Genomic DNA, 24,831 nt, shown 5'->3' on the forward strand with positions numbered 1-24,831 from the left:
ACTACCACTCACTTTTTGTTGTAAAATAGTCCCAAGTGAGATTAGCATTGGAGGCCATAACAACTCTTGCTGAATGAACTCCAAGACACTTCTTCACCGCCTAATTTATGATTTAGCGAGTGAACATTTGTTTCCCAAGTCCCCAGCTACAGAGCTTCCAGAATAAATGCTTGGTTTATCCATATTTACTACATGGGAGGATCTCTTGAGTGTACCTGAGTCCCAATTTGATTTTCAATTTTGCTCTATGTGAACTGGGGGTTAGGAACTGGGATCCCCATTCTTTTTCACATGGGAAATTGGGCTTCAGAGGTCCTCAGAATGATTTATTCAAGGACCAGCTGAAGAGAGAAGTAGAGCAGGAATCAAATCCAGGCCTCTCAAAAACCCAGTGTAATATTCTGTCAGGCATAGGGCAAGTAACTGATTTTTCTCTCGTGTGTAATATCTAGCCTTTCTCTTGCTATATCCAGCTAGTGCAACGTTTTAGAGTTTGTTAGTAGTATTGGCATTTGAGTGCCTGATTGCAATGCACCCTACTTGGGAAGGATTTCAGGGACACAACATATTCCCTACCCAAAAGGAGCTTACCCACCCCACCCTCCTCCCTCAGGTCACTGAATGTTGCAGGTTACTGAGTTGGATGAGACCTCGGCATTAGTGAAAAGTCTTAAGAGTACTTCCATTTTGCCATTTCTTTTTCCCCTTAAGTTTACCATGGGATAGGAAAATCTTTCTGAACTAGGTTGAGTATTAAATATCATCATTAAAACAAAACAAATAGTCTTGCAATATTCTTTTCTGACATTTTCCACCAAGAGGAGAAAAGGAAACATTGTTTTTGCCTCCATCTACGGGCCCTCAGAGAATCAATCACAGACTGGGATGGAATGTATCTTAATAACCAGATTCTCTCAGCAGAGCTTGTACAATTTCAGAACTACAGCAGAGAAGACTCTCTCTTCCACCCCCAACCTTCGGTAAAACTCCTGGCTACCAAGCTTCCTGAAAACAAACCAGAGTCATTTTATCATAAAGGGAACATTTAATGAGATGCTTCTATTGTTTGGGTTTTTTTTTTCCAGGGTGAACATCTGGCATCAGGACACAAGGATATTTTGAACAATTCAGGGCACAAGCCATTCATGATTTAAAGAGGAAGGCTACACAATTGATAGAATGAAATCATGGAATATCCAAACAAAGAATAGTCAGACCTGTCTATGAGTGTTACACATATGCCACCTCTATCGGCAAAGATTATATTTCGCCAAAGTAGTATGATCCTTTAAAAGACTATGTTTTGTACAGTTGAAGAGTTTTTAAAGAATGATTTAGTATCAAATTAGGATACATATTCATGCAGACTTCAAATTATGGAATAGGAATTATTTTGAAGGCTTAAATATTGAAATACTCAGCCTTTAATTTTGTTGCTTCCCTCTACCTGTAATTTTAGTGTGTCTTCCCTGCTAGATTGTAAGGTCCTTGAGAGCACAGATCATGTCTACCAACTCTATTGTCCTCTCTCAAATGCTTAGAGTAGGTACTCAATAGGTACTACTGATTAGTTACATGCTAAATTAAAATAAAAGATCTTGGTATTTTCAGTGTAGCTCAAAGGCTACAGACTGGAAAGGTCACATTTTGACATGGTACATCTTCTCGGCAAAAAGTAATGTGATATTGATATAAAGGTTGGGGTTTGTGGACTGTTCTTCAATATGGAGTCCACGCTCTTGTATTCCCCATTAATACCAGTTATACCGTCAGCGTGAGAAGTAGTTTTCTCATGCTGAGAAGTATTTCCTGTATAGTGACAGTTACACACAGAAATTATATCAGGTGCCTCGCTAATGTAAAGTCATCAAGGAAGCAAACGTAGATGCATTTTATAAGGAAAATCAATAGGAGAAACGGATTGTATCGTAGAATAGAGCCATTCAGAAATGAAAAATAGAAATATAAAGTGTCATTCTGCACAGGTCTGGATTTTTCAGTGAATAAACCACACTAGGGTTGTGTCTCAAATTATTAGATATCCAACAAAACCAAACATGACAAGGGGATAGAAATACTTCAGGCTTTTTTAAAATGTCAGAAACAACCTCAGAACTATTTCACCCCTAGTTCACAGAAGAACTGCATGGCAAGTCCCAAAAATATTTGTATGAGCTGGAATTTTTACATGACCCCTGCTAAGAGGAATTTGAGCCTACTTATCAGGGGAAAAAAAAGATATAAATGGAGAAATATTTTATATGAATAAAGACTCCCACCACATCGACATCTGGAAATAATGAGAAATGTATTTTTCACTCACTCTGGGGAGTCAATATCTTTTTCTTATTTGTTATTTTTGCTATGTTGGCTCCAGCTAGCAGGGAGGAAAAAACTCCATTCTTAAACCAAGCCTCCATGAATCTGAAGTTAGGAATTCATTATAGATATAATGTACTCCACCTTGTGCAGAGAGTAACAGAAAACCTTTGACTAAAGTGTGCTTAGGTACATCAGAAGTCTCCAAAATGGGGCCCTTCTAAAGAGTGACTGGTGACATTACCTTTAGGATTCATGACTGGATTGAGAGGCAGAGAGCCAGCCAGCCAGCCAGAGAGACAGCGAGACAGCCAGAGAGACATTGGGTTCAGAGCCCCCATTGGTGAAGCCTGGTCCATCTTGAATGATAGCCCAACTCAGCGGGGCAGGGTTTTCCTGGGTCTTTCTTCCTGAGGTCCCCCCACCCAGTTTGTGGTGGAGACAGTGCCATCTGATCTTGACTGTTGAGCTGTGCTTGGGCCTCGGGTGGACTTGGTAGCTAGAAGGATCTGGATTTGGTTTGGGCCCTGAGCTGGTGGGAGTAGAACAGGGATCTCTCCCCTCTACTTAGGGAAGGCAAAAGGTCTCTGGTGAACAGGGCAGAGGGGTGGGAGATTAGATTTGACTAGGAGAAAGGAGACCTAATGTCTGTCCAATTCTCTTGGGTACACCCTTCTGCTGAAGGGGTTGGGAGGAAAGAGGGAGCTCTGTGCCTCCGTTTCTCCATCTGGAAAATGGGAATTCAATACCTTTCTCCCTCTTAGATCATGAGCCCCATGTAGGATAGCAACAGTATCCAACCTGTTTATCTGGTATCTACCCCAGCACTTAGCACATTAGGTGCTTAAAAATACATTTTTACAAATAAAGATGCTCCATTTTCTCACCTTGGCCATTGATGGGGGGGGGGGGGAGAAGGGGTGGTGGGTGAGGGGACCCTCACTCTAATGTCTTTTTCCTGGTCCCTGGAAGATAGTTCCAGCTCACTCAGGCCATGAAGAGGAGGGATCCCTGCCTTTTCAAGAAATGCAATGTGAGGGGAAAGGTTGAAATGGTCACTGAATCCATCAGCAATTAGAGATCTATTTATGGCTAATGGTGCTGAGAGAGAAGAAGGATCTTGTCCCATTGAGGACAGACTAGGCACAAAGGCCCTAGCAAAACCCAGGCTGGGTCCAGGTGAAGTCGTGCCTGAAACACATCATAATAATAATGGCATTTGTTAAGCTGTTACTATGTACCAGGCACTGTTCTAAGCGCTGGGGTAGATACAAGGTAATTGGGTTGGACAGTCCCTGTCCCACAAAGGGCTCACAGTCTTAATCCCCATTTTACATATGAGGTAACCTGGGCCCAGAGAAGCAAAGTGACTTGCCCAAGGTCACACAGCAGACAAGTGGCAGAGTAGGCATTAGAAGTCAGGTCCTCCTGACTCCCAGGCTCATGCTCTAATCCACTAAACATCACCTTCTCCAGCCCACTCTTCACCCACCCCACCAGTCATGACAGCCACAGTGAACTCGAGGATGGAAACGGGGAGACATGCAGACACTCACATGCTGCCTCTCCTCTAGACCATAAGCAACCCTCTAGACTGTAAGCTCGTGCTCACAGGAAGCGTGCCTACCAATTCTGTTATACTGTATGCTACCAAGCGCTTAGTACAGTGCTGTGTGCATGTTAAGTGCTCAATAAATAGGATTGCTTGCTTCCTCCTTGGTGTACACCCTTCCCTTGCTTTTCCGCACCGGACAAGGCTCCCTGGTGAGCGGCAGCACATATAAGCATAGAGACGGGCTGTGACAACTGCAATGACCAATCCTGCCATCATTTGCTAGACAACAGAGTTGACAGACACGATTCCTGCCCATGAGCTTAGTCTAGATCTTTTTCCAACTTCACCCTGATCTTCATTTCCTAGCAAAGCCCTCAGTGCAAGACAGCTCTTGAGACAAAGAACACGAAAATGAATAGCAATGTCTGAGAAGTTCAGTACGTTTCACTTGAGGTTAGCTTTGTGTAATTTAAGCAAGCACAGATGCCAATATCAAAATGAGAGTTTCAGTGGAGAAAATTTGGACTGTTAAATATAGTGCTCACCTTAACTGAATTTAGTGCTTACCTGGCAAAGTTTACACTGCCGAGATCTGGGAAAAATCTAATACGACCTTTGATTTGCTTTGAGATTTAATGGCCTGGGTTCCCGACAAAGCAAAAATAGAGAACAGAGGCAATTCAGATAATTCGAAGACTTCACTTTTGCCTCAGTCCTCTGCTTTGAAATGGAGACCTGGACCAAAATGAAAGAAACCCTTGTTTTGAGTTCAGTAACAAATTATCATATTTGTTAAGCACTTACGTACCAAGCAGCAGCCTAAGCATTAGAGTAGATACAATCAGAGCAGACATAGCCTCTGCCCCACCTGGGACTCACAGTCTAAGTGGGATGGGAGAACAAGTATTTAAAACCATTTTACAGAGGAAGAAATGGAGGTACAGTCAAGTTGAGTGACTTGCTCCAGATAACCCAGCAGGAAAACCCAGGTCCTTTAACTCCCATGGTCATGCTCTTTCCACTAGGCCACACTGCTTCTAAGAGGCACCAATCAGAGAGCTTGATCCTAAACCCATAAGGGGCTCTGTGCCTCAGTAGCAGCTTCCCTTCCTCAGTGTGGGTGAGGGAGAGATGACTAACAGGGGCAGTTGAAGTCCACCTGGATTTCACCTGGTGTGGTGATCGCAGCAGCAGGGAGTAGGATGGCAGCAGAGAACAGACATGACATTTACCTGATCCCTAAGACAAGTTCTGTATGCCTTAATTCCCCTCACCAGTGAACCCGGGTAAAGACAGGGTTAATTTAAGAGGCAACTGGAACTCTAACATTCCACAGTGTTGCTGGACAAAGCATAGCCTAGTGGATAAAGCACAGGCCTGGGAGTTGGAAGGACCTGGATTCTAATTCCAGCTTGGCCACTTTGCTGTGTGACCTTAGACAAGACCCTTCTCTGTGTCTGTTACCTCATCTAAAATGGGGATTAAGACTTGGTCCCATAGGGGACATGAACCATGTCCAACCTGACTAGTGTGCATCTATCAGTACAGTGCACAGTGTACAGTGCCTAGCACATAAGCAACACTGAATACTATAACAAAGCAGTATTCTTTATGAACTAAATTCTAGGCCCAACTTTCTCTCTCTATTGCCTGAACTCATCAGGCTGAAGAAAAGCCAATGCAGACTCAAAGCAGGCATCAGCTCACTGGGTGAGCTCTCTAATCACAGATCCCATCCAGGAGACCATTCACAGCTCCGCAGGGAAATGTGAACATGGGGGCTACAGGTTACAGGGATTCCATGTCATTGTCTGGGTGCAGTTGGCCCATTCCCATAAAGTCTTCTGGGAAACTTTCTCTGGGCCTTCTGCAATTCAGCTTCCTGAGAAGAATATTCAAGCACCTCTCCATTGATACGGAAAGCTGAATGCAGACTGTGACTTTTAAAGCACCTCCCGTCCTCCTGATTAATGGAGCTTTCTCCTGTCAAATCAGCAGGGAGTCCCTTGCCTGACTCTCAAACAGAAATATGGTGCTCAGGAGTGATAAACATTCAGGGAAAAAGGAGGAGATGAAATGTGACTGGTGAAAGAAGGAGGAGGAATTTGCTATTCACTACAGTGTACTCGGCTTCCTTCATCATTATCATTACCTGCATTTACTGAGTTCCTACAGTAAGCAGGGCACGCACAAGATACATTGGGTATATAATAATAATAATGGCATTTGTTAAGTGCTTACTCTGTGAAATGCACTGTTCTAAGCATTGGGGGATACTTGATCAGCTTGTCCCACATGGGGCTCACAGTCAATCTCCATTTTACAGATGAGGTAACTGAGGCACAGAGAAGTTAAGCGACGTGCCCAAAGTCACACAGCTGACAAGCGGCATAGCTGGAATTAGAACCCATGACCGACCTCTGACTCCCAAGCCCATGCTGTTTCCACTGAGTCATGCTGCTTCTCAAGATGTGAGCAGGAGGTCGACTGTGAGAGTGAGGTGCAGCGAGTAGGTTGGCATTAGAGGAGCAAAGTAGTAGGGAGAGAGATGAGTGACTTTGGGCAAGTCACTTAACTTCTCTGTGCCTCAGTTACCTCATCTGTAAACTGGGAATTAAGACTGAGCCCCATGTGGGACAACCTGATCACCTTGTATCACCCAGCGCTTAGAACAGTGCTTTGCACATAATAAGTGCTTAACAAATACCATCATTATTTTCTCTCCTGCCTGGAACTCCCTCATGCTCCTTATCCAACAGACCAGCACACTCCTTTCAAAGCTTTTCTAAAAATGGCATCTCTGGACAGCTTCACCTCCCCACTTCAGTTCTTTCATATCACCTAAGCACTTCAGTCCACACCCACAAAGAAATTAAGATTCTCACCCATTCCCTTCAGAGCATTTATGTACCTATCTTTAAACTCTGTTTCTTTCCCCTAACTGTAATTTTAGCAGTCTTTTGTGAACTTCTTGATTGATCATTTCTATGAAATACTGAATTCTCCCAAGTGCTTAGTACAGTGCTCCACACAGAGTAAGCAGTCAGATATTATTCATCCTGGTGGCCCCCAACGTGTGCAATTTTCTCTCAGAGAAATCAGCCTCCACTTATTTTGCTGCACTAAAGAAGTCTGAGAACTTTACCCTTTAAAAGTCCTACAAATGAAAGTCGGGGATTAGAATACGGAAGCAAGGTCACTCTGTATTTATGAAGCTGAGTAGCTTATTTTAAATACTCACGTCCTTGTGGTAATCGTATGCATTTCAAGAGAAGAGTAATGAAAATAATAAGACACATACGAGTAAATATAGACATGTTTTTACATCCAACTTTGTCTTCTTCTAAGTCAGATTCATTGTAGCATGACATGTTTATACAGACTGGAAATTCCTTTGATATCCCCACATGAAGTCGCCAGGGTTGTCATCATTTGCAAATGAAGGCATGGCATTCAAAAATGACATGGCCATTTTCTCACTCTCACCTCTGATGTCAGTGCCTTTGTCCCAAAAGGAGCAAAAAAATAAAAAAAAATTAAAAAAACCCAAAACAAACAAACCCACACTAAGATGGAGCTCAGTAGTGGAAAAACCATATGGAGTCACTTTGCCCTAAGACGTCCCTATCTGTTACTCATGTTTCAGGAAAGAAAATCTAAAGGCATGTTTTAGAACAAGGGAACATGGAGCATATTATTAGTGAACTGTAGTGAAGTTGTAGAAACAAGGTAATTTCAGGAGTTCCCTGATCCCTTTGAGAATGTGATGGGCAGGATGCTTTGACAAATGTGGGGATCTATGAGCATTAAATTGTTTGCAGATTTAGCCTAGCTGTATATACTAAGGATGACAGTAAATTCTTAATGTGCTATACTTCTTCCAGACATTTGAAACAGATCACGTGACGGGCAAGTATAAGATGAGGGTATAATATCCTGGAACACGGTTCCCACAGAAATGTTACATGACAGCATATCAGACACTTTTACTAGCAATTCCTGCGGGATCTTTCATGTGTTATCACTTGGAGCATATTTCAGCTTCTAGCTTCAAGAAATCTAAATCATAGTGACGGTATTAAGTGCTTACTATAGGCCAAGCACTGTGCTAAAATCCAGGATAATCAGATGGAGCACAATCCCTGTTCCACGGGGGGTTCGCAGTCTGAGGGAGGGAATTTTATGCTTGATTCCAGTAAAATGAAAAAAGCTGTGCATGGTGCCATGCACAGGTAAGCATTTAAAAAATTCTATATGAAAAGTGATAGTGATTTCATAATAACTACCAAGGGGACAATAAAAATCAACAATGTAGAATTTGCTGGGTGGTTCCCAGTTGAGAGGGAAAAAAAAAAGTGTCTGGGAAAGGAAACGGGAACCTGGATTCTAATCCCAGCTCTGCTTCTGGCCTCCTGTGTGACCTTGGGTGAATCACTTCTTTGCCTCAGGTTTTCTCATCTGTAAAATGGGGATTCCAATCCCTATTCTCCCTCTCACCTTAGATGGTGAAGCTCATGTGGGACAGGGACTGTCTGACCGCATTATTTTGTATCTACACTAATGTTTAGTACTAAATTTGGCAGATCCGGGATTAGAAGCCAAGTCCTTCTGACTCCCAGGCCTGTGCTTTATCCACTAGGAAACACTGCTTTTCATGCCACTCTGTAGGGCTTTGAAGAAGAGAGGATCATTGGATTGATTTTTGATAGTAATAATTCTTTCTGCTTCATTTAGAATTGACAGGGAGGCAACTTCTGGAGGCAAGGAAGCTGTTATAAGGGGACAGAGGCATAAAGCCATGAGTGTGGGTTTCAGGGGAAGGATTAAAAAGAAAAGAATGGTGCTTAAAGACATTGCTGATAAACACTGGGCAGGATGAAGTGACAGATTGGGTGTGGACCTGAGATTCCATGGGATGAGAGAAAGGGGTTAAAGATGACTCCAAGGTCACTTCAGTGAGGGCCTCATGGGGATGCAGTGTTAATTAATGGATGGAGAATGGGTGTGGAAGTCAGGAAGTATGGACTCTTTGCTAGTTTCTTCCTAACTTGTCAGAGCAACGGAAAGGGCTATTTTCCTATGGGAATGCCAAGTTAAAGGATTTGTATAAAGGGGAGAGTTACTCAGTACATGCTCAACACACAGAGAAGGGAGAGTTAAGGCCTTGTCTTGGAGAAGAAAAATGCCACTACCAGACACTGATCAAGAATCCTCAGCTTCAGGCTTTGGGACAGATTTTATTAATAATAATTATGATTATGATGATGATGGTGTTAAGCACTTGCTATATGCCAAGCACTGTTCTAAGCTAAACCATTTCCTTTGTCCTTGCCCCACTGTTAGCCTCAGATTCAGCAGTTGTAAGATGACTTTGGGGTAGAAGGAAAGTATTGATAATAGCAACAACAACAACAACTTAAGTGCTGGGATAGATACAAAATAGTCAGGTTGGACATAGTCCCTGTCCCACAAAGGGCTCACACTCTTAATCACTTTTAACGATGAAGTAATTGAGGCCCAGAGAAGTGACTTGCCCAAGGTCACATGGCAGACATGGAGGAGCCAGAATTAGAATCCATGACCTTCTGGCCCCCAGGCCCAAGGTTTATCCATTAGGCTAAGCTGCTTCTCTGATAATATAAGACATGAGCTGAAGTCAAAGCATTATTACTTTCAATGCAAGTCCTGAGAATAGTATACTATGAGAAAGTTTTCTTTCCCCCAGAGATGGTAGAGAAATTAAACACAAGATATATTTAGATCAATCAATCATATGAACAAATCACACATTGTTCAATAAGCTTTGTAGTGACTGCTTTGCTAAAATGAAGGTGATTAAGTCCCTTCTCTGAAAGTCCATCATAAATGACATTACTCTGAGGTCCTGAAATTTCCCCTAAAAAGTCCTGGCCTTACAATAATGAATTATTTCTCTTAGTCTTTGGAAAACAGCACGAACAAAGCTTCCCACCACCTGTTTAAGGATTAACAATGTAAACAGCAAAGGGAAAAGGAGATGGTGAAAAACATCCAAATGAATTTCAATAATAATTTAAATGAAGAAAAGCAATGAGGCCAAATTCCTTCACTGGGTTATCCAGGCCAAGAAGCTGGTAGATTATTTTCATCTATTTTAAAAGATTATAGTTCCCTTCAACTTCCATAAAGTGACAACTAGTGGTGGAATTTGGCAGCAAACAATAATTCTCCCTTGTCCTCAAATGTGGGTTTTTCTATCTATATTTGGCATTTTTTGCTTAATTCAGTTAGTATCCTGTGCAACTGGGCCATAATAATCCTTTATATTTCCACAGTGGCTTTTCAGAAGTCTCACTCATTTATTCCTACAAATATTTATAATTAACATGAGTTATGAGAGTGGGAGGAGACTTGTGGAGATTTAAAATTAGCTTTATAATCTTATGGAATAAAGTTATTTCATGTGCAAAGGGAGTGTGTTATATCATACCCTCCCAAGCCTTAGTACAGTGCTCTGCACACAGTAAGCACTCAGTAAATACTATTCATGAAAAAATGTCCCGTGTAGGGCATAAACTACCCTAATATCCACTGCTCAGAGCAGGTATTCATTAGGCACAATATTACCCGTGAAGGAGTAAAATGATTTTCCATCTTTTCTGCTAACTGGTGCAGGATTAATCAAGAGCTGCTGCCAGCAATAATATTGCGGGGAGCCTAGGACTTCCTTTGCCTGACACCTCTGGGTTATTCTGCCTCTGACAAATACTTGATTGCTCAGGAAAAGCCATCTGTACGTATCTAACGATCTTGTAGAAGGCTGTGTCACGATTTCTTACTGTGAAATCCTAATAGAACCCTGAGTGTGTATAGATGCTTTTGCTCCCTCTCTTTGCTTTTCCACAGGCTAAAGGTAGATTAAGTCTTTAAAGAGAGCAATCTCCATAATGCTTGCTCTGATCCTTCAAACTGTCCATGTAGCTTCTCCTTACCACGCTATTGAGGAGAGTGGAATGTGAGCCCACACTGGTCGGGGGGCAGGGAAGGAACTCACGCACCAGAAATCTGTTTTCTCTCCCAGCCTTGATAATTCTTCTCTAAGGAGAGTGCTTAGCAATCAACCTTGAAGAGCCTCAGTGAAAAGAGATGGAACGGCTCAAGGGATTGGTGAAAGGGTACGGTGCCTCTCTTATCCAGATCACCAGTTCAAATGCAGCTATGCTTAGCTTGCCCCAAAAGTTATTATCCCTGATGACTACCTAGTGCCTCGGTCTCCCTTGGGGATTGAGAAAGAAGTCATCTCCTTGTCAGTGGACCCTCACTGACATCAGGCTTAACTCAGAGAAAGGCCTAGGCCAGAGGAGCCCCAAAAGTCATTTCTCCTCCCATGCCCAGGACCCATTGGGTCAGAACCAATTACTCTGTTTGGGGGTGTGGAGGCCTACTGGGGGTGTTCTGCTAACACCCCTGCTGCCCTCTTCTCTTTCCCTTACTGGGTTTAGCCAGAGGCCAAATATCTGCATTCCATGGAAGGCAAGAGGTTCATTTTTGGCACTGATTGACAGACTCACTGGTCATGAGGTCTCTGGTCTGTCATCCAGTCCTGTCTGCTCCTTCTCAAATGGTGCCTCTCCTGGATCAGGTGAAGCTGGTGGAAATGTGGTTGATAAGCCATAAATGCCTCTATTGTATAACCTGGTGTTAGGAAAGACACTTGCCATTTTTTTAGTTCAGCCAAAAAAGCAATGAATGAGTATTTTTTATTATTATGTTGGTATTTGTTAAGCGCTTACTATGTGCAGAGCACTGTTTTAAGCACTGGGGTAGATATAGGGTAGTCAGGGTGTCCCACGTGAGGCTCACAGTCTTCATCCCCATTTGTCAGAGGAGGTAACTGAGGCACAGAGAAGTTAAGTGACTTCCCCACAGTCACACAGATGCCAAGTGGCAGAGCCAGGATTCGAACCTATGACCTCTGACTCCCAAGCCCGCACTCTTTCCACTGAGCTACGCTGTTGATTCCCTGGAGAATCTAGCACAAAAAAACCCCTTCTTTACGTAACAGCTGGGGAAGAATCCCTTTTAAGGGAATTTAAAAGGTAAAGCGCTTACCATGAGCCAAGCACAGTACTAATCCTTGGTAGTACAGTACAAGATAACTGGGTTGGACTCCGAGAAGTGAAATGACCTGCCCAAGCTCATATAGCAGACAAGTGGTAGAGCCGGGATTAGAACCCAAGTCCATCTGACTTCCATCCAGGCCTGTACTCCGTCTACTAGGTCATGTTGCCATCAAATCACAATTCAGTGACCAGAGGCAACAGGGAAGCTAAGAAGGAGGGCTCCCTGACTCCTCCTTGGCACAGACCTAGTACAAACAAAAAGCTTGGGATAGAGAGTGGCAACAGGCTCACTGTGATACCTGGGAAGAGGGTCCAGCACTATCATAGAGAAGCAACACTGTGTAGTAGATAGAGCCCGGTCCTGGGAGTCATAAGGTCACGGGTTCTAATCCCAGCTCCACCACTCATCTGCTGTGTGGCCTTGGGCAAGTCACTCCACTTCTCTGGGCTTCATTTACCTCATTTGTAAAATGGGGCTTGAGACTGAATCCCTTGTGGGACAGGGATTGTATCCAGTGCAATTGGCTTGTATCCACCCAGTACTTAGTACAGTGCCTGGCACATAGTAAGCACTTAAATACCACAATCTTCATAGCATATGAAACTAAACAATGCACACAGTGCAACCACATTGCACTCGTCAAACAGCATTAAGGCTTCCAGACATGGTTACTCTCCACCAGTTCCCCAGAAGCCACTCTTGATTCACTGCCACTAGCTATCAGGTACCCACCGACCAGAGCCCCGTGACATGGCCCTAGGCCAGCTCTGTGTGGTGGCCAAGGCTGTCTCACCCATACATACAGAGGGACCAAGCTGGCCCCAATGCTGCCACAGAGTCCCCATCCCCTGGATCTGACTGGTCAGCCCCGCTCCTGATGTCACCAGCCTGGCAGCAGGAGCCTTGGGCCCAGAAAGTCAGAAAAGAATCTGCTTCTAAGCCACTTCTACCGAAACACAGTCCCAGTGCCTCGAACAGGTTCTCGAGACTGTAAGCTTGCTGTGGGCAGGGAATGTGTCTACTGTATTCTCCGAAGGGCTCAGTATAGTATTCAGCACACAGTGAGCACTCGAATATGATTGACTGACTAGTCCAGCTTATTTTCACTCCTGCATGGAATATCGAAAAATAACAATGGTTGTTCAGCACTTACTACATGTCAAACACTATACTAACAGCTGGGGTAGTTAAAAGGTAATCAGGTTCCATATGGGGCTCACAGTCTAAGTAGGATGGAAAACAGGAATTGAATGCCCATTTTGCAGATGAGGGAACTGAGGCCCAGAGAAGTTAAGTGACTCACCCAAGGTCACAAAGCAGACAAGTGGAGGAGGCACAGTTAGAAGCCAGGTCCTCTGCCTCCCTGGCCTGTGCTCTTTCCACTAAGCCAAGCTGCTTCTAATAAAGCTAAAGACCAAGATAGATGTGACAGTGAGGCAGAAGAAAGCAATGAGATGTGGAGCTGTGGTCAAAGGGAGGGAGGGGACAAAGGAGTGGGAGATTTGACTTAAGTCTGCCAGGCAGCAGGAGGGGAGTTTTAAAATTTGGTAGATAACCCACTAGTGAGTTTGCAGCTGTAACATATTGGTTGAAGCTCACTTGTGGGTGCCATGGTAGCTGTGATGATCTTACACTCACAGGTGGCTCCACTTCTTGGTTGTAGCCCAGGGCATGGGGTCTGGGGACCCCAGGAGACCCTCAAGAGCCCAGCTAGACCCACACAGACTTTACCAGGTCTGGTCCAATCCAGCCTCTCTGACTCATGACTGGCAAACCTGCTGATAGCCTAGCTCAGACAGGGCTTACACCAAGCTGCTGTTTCTCCCCACATCCCAGTGCACATACAGAAAAATGTAACTCAAAAGGATGTCAAATAAATTCAATGAAGAACTGCCATCATCTTCGCTAAACTAATCTGCAGAGTAGGACACACTTCGTCCAGTGACGGATTTGTAACGGTGATAATAATTGTGGTAATTGTTAAGGACTGATTATGTGGCAAGCACTGTCCTAAGTGCTGGGGAAGATGTAAGATAATGAGGTTTGACAGTTTTTGTTTCACATAGGGCTCACAGTCTAAGTGGGAGGGAGAACAGGTATTGAATCGCCAATTGACAGATGAGGAAAGTGAGGCACAGAGGAGTTAGGTGACTTGTCCAAGGTCACACATCAGGCCAGTAGCAGAGCTGGGATTAGAATCCATGCCTGTACACTTTCCAACAGGCCATGCTGCAGCTCCTATCTTGGATAGGCATCAGAAACCCATGGAGTTCTTTCTAGAAATCCCTCCTGACTAAAGAACTCCCCATAACCTTCCTACCCTCCCAACTTTCATTATGCCCCAAAAGATGGTGACATCTGTAAAGAAATAGAGTCTTTACATAAATAGGTTTAGGCATGTAAAACATTCTAATTGGTGTTGGTAGTCATTTTAGAAAGTAAAACCTCCAAAGACTTTTAAAGAATTTACCTTATCAAGGAATTTAGGTATTACTATCTTTATACATTAGCTCAAAAATAAAGCCTTTCCATTCCTTTATCCTCTTCCCCACAACATATAGATGTCTGTTTTTGTCATTTCACCATAAATAAGAGTAGTTGTAGACAGTAAATATAGAAAGGTGGCATGTTACATTACCATAACATACCAGAAACCCAAGGTGAGGATAAAATGCTATTTATCAAGGCACTGAGAGTTATGATTCTGTGGATTTTCATGTCTTCAGTGTTACTGGAGTGTAGAAAATTCAGGATTTTGATCCTTTATCTTGGAGATTCATCTTTTGAAAGTTTTTTAGTAAAACTAAGAGGTAGAGAAACAGAGAGAGTGTATGCACCTGATGGAAAAGATAGATGACTCAAAAGATGCTGCGTATTCACTCTCTCAACAATCCCAAAGACAAGAAGAATTTCAGATTCACAGGGCATCCTTGGTGTCAAGATGCTCATAGGCACTATGTGCCTTCACTCCCATGTGGCACAAGCCAGCACTAGAAAAGCTGCGTGACTGGAGAATGATCTTCAAAAAATGTCATTTGGGGATTTAAATTTTTAAATAGGAGTTTCTGGAAACACAAACAGAACTGGATAATCTCCAGATAAAGGACCATTACATTAATCATATTCTTTTCCTCTGAGAGGTATCCAGGACATTTTTGCCAAGTCTGTGTTTCTTTTTGCATGCTAGCTTGTAGGCATACTCTTTAGACAATATCACAGAACAAAGTGGGATCATAAGACATCTGAGGTCATTTAACCATAGGGTGGGATAAGGTTTCCAGTTTCTTAAAATTAAAAAGATACAGTTTTCAATATTCATACTGCCTTGGACATAATTTTAATTGGGAAGGGCCAAGCCAAAACAAACAGCTATGACTCACTAGAGAGTCACCATGGGAATTTAACCAGGTTTTTGGAACTAAGTTTCCATGAGAAGTATAACGGACTTTGGTTTCCCTCGGAGGGTTATCGGTGTTCAGACTCACACGGAGTTAGGTTGGTTACGTTTCAGCAGCCCTCAGAGCCGATGGAGATAATATTTTCAATGAACTCAGAATCAAAAACTTATCTACGTGGGGACTTCTGGAGAAAAAAAGGAAAAATAAAGGCAAGGATATTTCATCAGTAGTGTCAAAAATTATATATTCAGTCAATACATCTACCCCCACCTCCAAAAAAATATCTGCTTCTGAAAAAACACCACAAGCATTAGAGTGAGGGCAAGGGTTACGATTAGGCCTTAGGGCTAGGGTCCCATAATTGGTCTGGTTGCCATCACATGCTGATGGTTTCATTTCTGATGATTGCAAGGGCTGATGTCTAAGTCATTAGTTGCTTGATTGTTGATAATTTGTTAGAGCAGTAGCCACAATGACCTTCCCTTGTACGGGATCACCCGGCTAAAGGCTTGAACTGGTACTTCCACTCATTGAAATCTTAAGCCAACACAGCCAAAAATGGCCTAGTTATAGACATTAAGGATAAGAGAAAAATGGAGAGAAAATTCCTCTTTCACAATGAATTCCAAGATTGCTGGTATTTGTAAGAACAGAATATCTTAGAGAGAGAGTGTGTGAGACTTTTCAGTATTTTTTTTGGTGTTTGGCCCCAACTTGTGTTGGGAGTGGCATAAACCAGCCAGTAGATCTAGAATGGAGATTAAAATAAGACTTCCAGATATAGAAGTAATGAGTTATCTAAACCCAAGAGTTATCTAAAGCAAACAACAATAATAATAATGATGATTCTGGTATTTAAGTGCTTATTATGTGTGACGCAGTGTACTAAGAACTAGGGTGCTTACAAGCAATTTGGGTTGGACACAGTCCCTGTCCCAAGTGGGGTACAGAGTCTCAATCCCCATTTTACAGATGAGGGAACTGAGGTGACCTGCCCAAGGTCACACAGCTGTCAAGTGGCAGAGCCAGGATCAGAACCCCTGACCTTCTGACTTCCAACCCCATGCTCTATCCACTATGCCATGCTGCCTCTAAGCAGATTACATTGCTAGGTTTTTGAAAAAAGGAAACATTATAGTAATTTACCTAAGGAGTATCCTGACTGCTTTTGCCTTCCCCATCCCAAAGACACATTTCTTTCCCCTTCAGTCTCTTATTCTGGGACAACATTAGGAAATATGGAGGCAAAATAACTTTCTAAATCAATGTAAACTCATTGACTAGGCTTTTATCAATCCTGATTAAGATCCCTGCTAAACGCCAGAGAAAGATGAAACATTTCTAAACATTTTTTTTTTTTTTTTGTAAAGACACACCACTCATGGATAAATGGTCCCCAAATATCCTAACAAAAATAGGCCTAGATATTTCAGTATGTTGACTTCAGGAAAAACAAAAACCCAAAAATGGAAGAAAGCAATTCCATTAAGTAAACAGTTGACAATTACTTGGAAGTCAAGAAACCAATTTTACAATCAATGCATTGCTTAAAACAAATAACATGATGCATCAGAATAAGAAACATTATCCTAACGGATTTTACCCTATACCACCACTCAGATTACAGCACGAGATTTCTGGGCCGCTTCTAGAGAAGTGCTTCTTAGCCTCTGTTTATCACCACCAGAAATCCTCTAATTGGAAGAGGGGAAACCATTTGACTATGCTAAAAGGGGTGGCAATGTGGTCCTGTGGTGAGAGTAAAGGGCTGGAAATTGGGGGACCTGAGTTCTAGTCTCAACTCTGCCACTGGTCTGCTGGTTGACCTTGGTCAAGTTACAACCTCTCTGGGCCTCAGTTTCCTCTTCTGTAAAATGGTGATAAGATAGTTTGAGTCCTGTGTCCAATCTAATAACCCTGTATCCACCCCAGCGCTTAGCAAGCTCTTGAGATACTATTTTAAAAACATTACTAGAAAAACACTTCTAGGACTTAGAAAAATAAGGGTAAACAATCTTTTACATATAGTAAGTTTCTTCTGGACAGGGAATGTGTCTACCGACTCTTATTATATTGTACTAACTCCCAAGCAGTTAGTACAATATTCTGCACACAGTAAGCACTCAAATACAATTGACTGATTGAGGAGGTAGTTACAACAATTATTCAAAGCAAACACAGTAAAGTCTTTGGGTCTTGGGCCAATTTTTATCTGAAGTACCTGAGGAGCAATGTTGGAAAGTGTGAGAAGTGTGAGAACAGAGAAGGGACTTTTGAAGAGCGGAAGCTCACTACAGGGGCCTCTCCTCCCGCAAACTGCAGGGGATTGCAGCTAGCTCACCAGTCGGCTCTCCCGGATGTTGGGCGTACCACAGTTTTGACTGAGGAGCTGGGGGTTTCCTCAGATGTTTCAGGGCTCTCCCCCAGGTCCCAAGGCTGCTGCCACTTCCATGTGCTAAATTCCACCCCTTCAATACTCTTCCTGACAGAATTTACAAAGATAGCCTTACATTTTTGTTGCTTTGTTACAGTTCTTTTAGTGTCTGTCTCCCCTATTGACTGGAGTTATATCAAGTCAGTAACTGTGTCTACCAACTTTATTCTTCTCTCAGATGCTTAGTACAGTGCTTTTTTAATGCTATTTGGTAAGGGCTTCCTATGTGTCAACCACTGTCCTATGTGCTCTGCAAAGTGTTCAATAAATGCTATTGAATTATTGAGTCCCAGAAAGTCCCTGCTTACTTTAAGCACTGATTAGTGGTCATGGAAATTTTTTTTAAAAAATTACCAGATTAGTTATATACCAAAACAGAAAGCAAAGTTACAATGCCAAGAGAGATCTTATGAAACATACTAAAGCAACCCAAGCAGCAAACTTATCTTCAAGTCTCCGCCTTCTCAACCTCTCCCCCAATCTTAGAACAAGTAACTATAAACATAAGCTTGGACCATAGACTTGAGTCTTTGGCTACTGCCTTAGATTTCTGGTGGCACTGCCAAGGACATTCTCATTACTATTAAGAAGGAAGTGCTAAATGACTTTCACGAAACAAGTTATCTCTGCTTTAATCTCTGAGAATCCACAAGCATAGGTCACTGAAAGATGGCTTTTAATTTTACCTCTTGGAACAGAAAGGATCATTTCCATTCATTTACATAGTGAAGTGCTCAAGGAATCTTCATGGACAGGAGGAAGTGAATAACACCACAAAATGCTATGCAGGAACTGTGACCAAACTCTTGTTTCTTAAAATGAACATACCAGACCCAAAACTGTATGCATTCATTTTAAAAGATGAATTTTGGCAAATACTTCAGAGATTTACAGGTGACCCCAAATGCAATTCACTGGGTAACTGGCTCAAACTAATTCCTTCAGCTTATATATGCAGAAAGGCCAATATTGTTACCACTTGCCTGGTCAAAGGTTACACTTCCTACCCTCCATCAACACAGGAGAGACATGTGAGAGTTTGTGGATCCTAGTCAGGTCACCTTCTTACAAGAATAACTCATGCTAACCATCTGATAACTCTGGCTACTGTAATTAATACTGTTACTAACTACGCCTTGTCCAAGTCTTAGCTTTTTCCTCCTGAGTTAATGAAACACATATTAGGTGAACATCCATAAAAACATCAAGTGGAAATCACCGCAAGGGAAAGCTCAAATAACTACTCATTCTGGGGATTTTCCTCTCCCCTTAGGACAGAACAATATTTTAGCAGACAACCAAAGTCTTCGGAATACTATTTTTTGAGTTGGACCTGCTTTAACTGTACTCTTTAAGCTTGCTGTGGGCAGAGCAGTGCTTATGTTGTTGTACTGTACTTTCCCCAGGTGCTTAGTACAGTGTTCTGCACACAGTAAGTGCTCAATATGATCAACTGAATGCATAAATACTCTTTTGAGCACTTTTTACAGTATTTAAGCACTTAGTATGTGCCAGGCACTGTGCCAAACACAGGGACAGATACAAACTAATCAGGTTGGACACAGTCCCTGTCCCACTGTCTTAATCCCCATTTTACAGATGAGGGAACTAAGGTACAGAGAAGTTAAGTGACATGCTCAAGGTCATGCAAATGGCACATTTCTGACCCACAGGTCTGTGCTCTATCCATTAGGCCACACTCTTTGTGCACTGTAAGTTTTCAAATGTCATTAATGTGTACAACCTATAAAGTCATCCTTATCTAAAAAGTGTCTTGTATGTATAGACTAAGGTACAGGACATCAAACAAGCCCTGTTAAACAGAGTCCCTAGTCTGTAAGCTCATTGTGGGCAGGGAGAATGTCTACCAAACTCTTCTGTATTGTACTCTTCCAAGAGCTTAATATAGTGCTTTGCACAAGGTAAGCTCTATTGGTCTGAAACTATCAGCCTGAAACTAGCAACACCTAATTAGTGGTAGAAAAAAGGTGATTGATTCCAGGTGACTTATCAGTGATGTCTGTTGGGGGAGGGCCTGTGAGAAATCTGGTTTTTGCTACCTTTAATTTGAAATGGCATTGAGCCACCTAATGTTAGATGTGCAACTAGCAGAGGATGCTAGCTTAGGAGAGGACAGTAATACAGGTTATCTGGAGAAACAAGCTCATGGGAGCAGACAATTCTGCCCATGGACCGAATTCTGCCCAACTCTGTGCAGGGTGGGGGGGTTGGAGGGGGAGGCAGAGGAAGAGGGATGCAGGCGGAGGAAGACACCCAGTCTCTGGATCCTCACAGGCAGCAGAGAAAGGGAAGTGATTATTAGGCTGAAGCCAAGGATCATCTTAGTAGCCAGGTTAGAGAAGAGGAGTCAAAAGTTAAAGAAAGTGTTGAGAGATGCCAGCCTGAAGATATGCCCTTTCATTTGGAAAGAGAGGAAGTGTGGATCTACGGATTCAGAAGAAAAGTTAGAGGAAACCTGTCTCAAGTAGATGCTAGTCAGACTCCTTGGTGTTGCTGTCTTCATTTCCTTTAACATCACTACAATTTTCCCTAATTCAGATTCAGCATTCCACATCATACTGAATCTTCTCTGCTAGGTCTATCCCTTCTCTGTTCATGGAGGTGGGGTGTGGGCCAGAAGAGGGGGGAAGTTTCAACCCTTTTTCCAACTCAGCTCTCTTCCAAAAATCTTTTGTCCCATGTTGTACTGTTTCCTGTGTGGTTGTGTGAAAATGGATCTCTCCCCTGATGTGGCTTTTTGCATTTCCCACTCATTGTTCCTTGCTGTCGTGCCAAGATCATGTGGGTCTGCATTTTTCCAGAGGTGGAACATTTTCCCTTGAACTCCTGCCACTTCTGTGAGTGATCCGAAGAGCATGGGAACTTGGTTTCATGCAATGAATCTTTGTCACCTGAGGACCAGAACTTTACAGTCAGTCTGACCTTGTGGAAGCCTAAGGCCGATGTCAAACAACCACCCTTCTTAGTTGCTCTTTCAGAAGAATCTCCTGAACTCAACCTGCTTCTTGCTAGCCTTCTGAGAGCACAAAATTTAATTCATCTAGAAGTCCAATCCTTGCATTCTGCAATCCCTGTGACTCTCCTTAACCACCCTAATCATATTTATTGAGAATTCACTGTGTGCAGAACACTGTATTAAGTGCTTGGGAGAATAGAATTTAATGATATTTAAGGGCTTACTATGTGTAAAGCACTGTTAAGTGCTGGGGAGGACACAAGGTGATCAGGTTGTCCCACGTGGGGCTCACAGTCTGTATCCCCATTTTACAGAAGAGGTGACTGAGGTCCAGAGAAGTTAAGTGACTTGCCCAAAGTCACAAAGCTGACAAGCGGTGGAGCCAGGATTTGAACCCATGACCTGATTTCCTAGCCCTTGCTCTTTCCATTGAGCCATGCTGCTTCATGACAGAGTTGTAGGCACGTTCTCTGATCACTAGAGCTTATAGTCTACACCCTGTTTCAAGATCTCACCCTGTCTTTGGCATTCCCACTCACCACCTTCCCACACCTCTGAATTTATATTATCTTGCTACTTTTGAGACTCCCAGCTTCCAACAACTGGGACCAGCTAACTGTCACTGGGAAAAGAGAGCAAGAAGGTATAGGTAGAAAGTTTCATTGACACGCAGGGGAGATAAATGCCAGGAGCAAGGGATGGGAAGATAGGCTGCAAGTTTTCCCCTCTCATTTGATCCAAACCAGGACAATACTGGAACTCTTCAAAATGAGTCTTGTCTCTTTTATTCTTAAACTTCAGAGAAGTTTGGTCCATGAGAGAAAGAGTGTAAGAGAGGGGTCAGGAAGAATAACTGCAGTGAGGTTTGGGTGGGTTTTTTTGGATACTATGAGAGAAAAGTGAGAATGAGAAAATGGATTTGAATAGCTATCTTCATTCCTGTGTAGACTGGAAAGAGTACTTTATGGTATTTGTTAAAATGTTTAGGTGTGCCAGGCATTGTTTTGAGTGCTGGGGTAGATACAAGTTAATCATGTTGGACACAATCCATGTCCCACATGGGGCTCACAGTCATAAACCCCATGTTTTATGTGAGGTAGCTGAGGCAAGGAAAAGGCAAGTGATTTGCCCAAGGTCTCAGCAGACAAGTGGTGGAGTTAGGATTAGAACCCAGGTTCTTCTAACTTCCAGGCCCATGCTTTATCCACTAGGCAACACTACTTCTCAATATTCACTGTTTCTTTTGTTTCCTAGGGATAGCTTAGACCAACTTCCATGAAAGAAGTTGTCAGGAGAATGACAGGTATGACTAAAAAAGAGATTTAGTCCCTTAGGACACAGGGTTGACATAATTATAGACACAGTAAGATTTAAACATTTATTTCTGACTCCATATACACAAAACACCACACACCCAGATAAATGGCAATTTATTAAGAATATTCTGCCTAGCACATTATTTAGGTATTCCAGGAAAGGGAGGTGTTTTTTTTTTAAGCAAAGTCATTAAAAGATTCAAGTTGCTGGGGAATCAGTCAATGGTACTTGAGCACTTGTGTGCACAGCACTGTATCAAGCACTTGGGAGAGTACAATACTACAGAGTTGGCAGACACGTTCCCTGCCCTCAGAGAGCTTATAGACTAGAAGGGGAAGAGACCAAGAGGTTCTCCTGAAGATCAGCAGTAACTCCAATGTGTAGCATCAACCAGCTGTGAACCCATGAACCCACTGAGGAGGTTGTCATACCTTCCAAAACTGTCATAACGATAACTGTATTTCCTAGTTGCTTTCCAAGCACCATACCAAGCATTGGAGTCAATTCAAGATCATTATCAAGTTGGACACAGTCCCTGTCTAAGATGGAAGGACACCATCTGGAACCCCTCCCAAGTGAACCTGGAGGCAGGGCACAGAAAAGAACAGATTCCTAAGGACCCTCCAATAGGTCCCTGATGCTACCTGGGGTTTTCTGAATTGGACTGGGCTAAAGTCAGTCGCACTAGGGTGGCCTGGGAGGGAATCAACGTGGCCTAGTGGCCACATAGTTTGGAAAGGGACCTCAAAATTACATCATAATAATAATAATGGTATTTGCTAATCACAAATCAAGCACTAAGAGTGATACAACACAACCAGGTCAGATAGCCCCCGTCCCCTAAGGGGCTCAGAATCTAAGATGTAAATAGAAGCAGAGAACAAAAGTTATATAGTATTATTAATGGTATTAACCTACAACAAAATTCCCCAGAGTTAGTTGCCACTTTACATGTGGATGGCTGAGGCTAAACAATCAGTTGATTCTCTGAGAAGCGCAAATTGAGAATACAATTTAAGAGGAGCAGCTGGTTACCTCCAAGTTAGTATTGGAGGCCTCTCATATCTAAATCGTGGCTAGTTCCAGATACCTTCCACCCCTGCTTCTCCCATGTCTCTGCTTCATTAGTGTGACATCTTGATCTAATTGTCAGAGGCTAAGAAATTAAGTGATTGCATTAAGTGACCTGGGGATAAGAAACCCCCAAGCTTCCAATTCACTGTGACACTGAGTTCCTGATTTGGGACCTGAGCTCAGTCTTGGAAAGCTTGTCAAAATACCCAACTTTGAAGGGGTAAAATGCACTGCTTTTCAAATGTCTTCCTTCACCATAAAAATCTAGCCTCTTCCTATATTACCTGCCCTCTAAACTTTGGAAACTAGAGTAGCAAAACACACATGGCTAAACTATCCTCATACCTCAGTGAACTTATCATGGGCAATGATATTGATAGCTACAGCTGTATAATATAGAGCACTACATTCCAGTAAGCTAATAGAGTTTACAGTTCTAGCTTTATTGCTGGCAGCAGGACCATATGGTAAAGCATAAGCAGTCACAAGCAATAAAAAGCCCATTGCTTCATGCCCCTGTGACAGTCTGGTTAAAATGAAGCATCAAACACTGTTAAACATCTACAAAAGGACACAGCTTTTCCCCATCAGGCGAGCCTGGAGTTAGCAACACAAGCAAACTGCCAAATGGATAATTAGGGGAAAGCAAAACACCTGCTACACTGAGGAACTGACACTCTAACCACTCCACACACTGCAAACCAACTTCAGAGACAATTTCCCAAAGTACATCATCATGGAGAACAGTCACTTAACCCTTCAGTTAAGTGAGTGTGGTAATATGGGGCAGGGACTGGGTCTAATTCCCAGCACCCTGAAAACAATAAGCCCTTAATACTATTACTACAACATTAAAGAAAGGAGCTGAGAAACATGGATATACCAGAAAGTACATTTAAAAAAAAATAGCTAACCTGTTCTCTTCTGGAGAACCTCTTGCTCAACCATCCTCAAGGCAGAGTGGCATGGTTTTCAGATGGTCCACCACTGGAAATACCACAGTTGGCCAGTACAAAAGCAGTCAGAACTTGACTCCCAGTCACTGAAGGGCAAATGGCAAGGTTCAGTCTCTTGTGCTTGCCCAACACTCTATCACAGCAGTCCAATGCAGGGTGATGTTAAAGCTGTAAGTCCTTCCCCATTACCTTCTCCTCCATTTATGGTCTAGCAGCCTCCTTTCCCACTTTTCCTGAGAGCTAGCACTGAAGAACTGTGCTTCCCCACAACCCAGAATTCCCCAGCCACGGCAAGGGGCTTCCCAGCCAACCCAGAATTCCACAGCCACAGGTGCTGCCACTTGTTGAATTATTCCTGCCTTTGTAACAGCTGCTACTGGAAATGGGTTTAACCCTTCCTTACTCAGAGGGGAAACCAAAGATTGCCTCAGTCACAGGCTTGTACTTATCAAGTTGTCAGTGGGAACTGGAGAAAATGCTGCAAAGTCACATGACAGACCTGGCAGGTCTAAAGTATTAAACTAAGTGAAACATGAACGGGCAGTTTTGCTGACAGAATGATATACTTAGGTAATTGAATTAGAAGCAGTGTGGCCTAGTGAGAGGCAGTGTGGTCTAATGGAAAGAGCACAGGTCTGGGAGTCAGGAGCCTTTTACTCCTGGCTCTGCCACTTGCCTGCTGTGTGACCTGGGGCAAG

General features: G+C 42.8%; 1 long non-coding RNA gene across 1 annotated transcript in view; it reads right to left on the reverse strand.

Annotated features, from left to right (window-relative positions):
* Nucleotides 1-24,505, reverse strand: part of LOC120638607 — a 77,885-nt gene extending 53,380 nt beyond the window's left edge. Inside the window, exon 1 of the long non-coding RNA XR_005660345.1 lies at nt 24,092-24,505. This is a non-coding gene — a long non-coding RNA (uncharacterized LOC120638607). The remainder of the gene's footprint in view (nt 1-24,091) is intronic.
* Between the last annotated feature and the right edge of the window lie 326 nt (nt 24,506-24,831).

This window comes from Ornithorhynchus anatinus, chromosome 9, assembly GCF_004115215.2.
Source record: "Ornithorhynchus anatinus isolate Pmale09 chromosome 9, mOrnAna1.pri.v4, whole genome shotgun sequence".
NCBI lineage: Eukaryota > Metazoa > Chordata > Mammalia > Monotremata > Ornithorhynchidae > Ornithorhynchus > Ornithorhynchus anatinus.